Source organism: Zingiber officinale, chromosome 7A, assembly GCF_018446385.1.
Source record: "Zingiber officinale cultivar Zhangliang chromosome 7A, Zo_v1.1, whole genome shotgun sequence".
Lineage (NCBI taxonomy): Eukaryota > Viridiplantae > Streptophyta > Magnoliopsida > Zingiberales > Zingiberaceae > Zingiber > Zingiber officinale.
Window position 1 is genome coordinate 110392955 of NC_055998.1, and position 2123 is coordinate 110395077.

The following is a 2123-nucleotide window of genomic DNA, read 5'->3' on the forward strand; positions in this document are numbered from 1 at the left end:
TCAAAATTTTTATTAGAAATTATTTAAAAGTTAATTTTTTCGAGAATTTCATCACTTAACTGTAATAAAATTTTCAAATGTTAAAATTTTCAGAATGTTAATTTGTTTAGAATTTTTTTTAATGATAATTTCAACTTGATATGAATTTTTTTCTGCCTTAAATATGTTAATTTTTTTTCAAAGCTTAAACTTTAATATTTTTTGTAATTGTCCTTTAGACTTTTTATTATTGTTAAGTAGAATTTTTTTAAAGTACCCCATTTTTAATGAGATCAAAAGGGAGAGTAGTAAAGATTAAGTCTAGGGGGAGGCAGTACAATTTTTAATTTTTATACTTACAAAAATCTTATTTTATAACTGTTATTTTTATAGTTTACCCTAACTTAACTTGGGTTTGCTCACATCAATAAGGGAGAGATTGCAAGTATTCCATGATAGTTTTGATGTGTTCAACCAAATCAAGTTAGGTCATGTTGGTATTTAACCCCTGTGTCTAAGTGTGCAAGAACTTAGGAGCACAATAAGTCGAGCGAAAGATGCAGCTAGCGAGAAGGACGACACGGGAGAGAGTCGACAGGCTCGGTGCATCCGAGGGATGAGATGTTACGAAAGTGTACACTGGCGAACGAAAAGGAGGCGTGCGGCGTTTCCGAGGGACGAGAAGCCGGAGCGGAAGACTGCTCGAAGGCCGGAAGTTGGGTTTAGGTGAACCATATTCCGGATGGCTGAGATCACCCAATTGAGCGGAACCGGAGCAGAAGACTCGGACCAATGTGAGCGGAACCGAAGCGGAAGACTCAGACCAAAAAGTCAACTAGAAGTTGACTTTTTGGTATGGGCGCCCGGAGCAGGTTTTTATCCGGAACACGACGTGACGCATTCCGTTACGATGGGGATAAAAGTTTATCCCCCCAGATGCTTGGAACCCTTCCAGGCGCCTCGACCATGGCTATAAATATAGCCCTGGTCCCAAAATCTTAGATACAACACTTGTAATCATTTCCTTTCTTGTTTAGCTTTGTAATTATGTGCTTCAACGTTATAAGAGGCTACTCCTCCCAGAGGAGAATCTTAGTGTGCTTTTCAAGGTCTTGGATTTGCAATCCCCTGATTGTAAACCAAGTAAATTCGGTGCCTCCTTTTTCTTAATTAGTTTCTAAATTTTGTTTATGTAAGTGTTAGTTTTAATTACGCTATAAAACTCGAGAAGGGTTTGCATTTTATTTTTTCAGGGCAGTTGCCCCACCTCTTGTCGACCGACAAGGGTCCTACAAACTAAACTTAGGATCTCTAGTGATGCCTTGTTTATTGATAAAGTATCATCCTCCTCTATTGCAAATAGAAGAATAGTTTAATCAATGCCACTTCTCATTGGGAACTCATTTTTGAGAAAGATTACATCTTTCAACTATATTTCGGAGATGATTCTATCTTGTTGTTTACCAATTAAAATATAACCCTTGGAGGTATCAGAATACCTTATAAAGATACACCTTTTACCTTTGGAACCTAATTTTTTATATTTATGAGTATTATCATGAACATAGACAGCTGACCCCCAAGGTTTTAAATAACTTAAATCTAATTTTTTGCCTATCTAACATTCATATGAAGTAGATGGAACATATTTAGAAGACACTTAGTCAAGTATATAGGTTGCCGCTAATAATCATCTCCCGAATAGAAGATTGGCAAATTGCCTTAAGCCATCATAGACCTAACCATATTTAGAAGAGTTCAATTTCTTCTTTTAGCAACCTTATTTTGTTGTGGAGTTTATAATATTGTTAATTGTCTAATAATCTCTTTATTATTATATATTGTCTTGAATTGATCAGACAAATATTTACCTCCATGGTCAGTGCGTAAAATTAGGGCTATAAATGAGCTGAGCCGAGCTGAGCCGAGCTTTAGGGTGTTCAAGCTTGTTTGATAAGGTGACCAAGCCAAGCCGAGCTGAGCCAAGCTTAAAATGAACCAAGCTTTTGAAATGAGTATTCAAGCTTGGCTTGGTTTATTTTTTATGAGCTTGACCTTGTTTGAAGCTTGGCTTGAGCTTGGTTTGTTTATATGTTATCAAGCTCTCAATTCAAGCTTGACTTAAGTTTGGTTCGAGCTTAGTT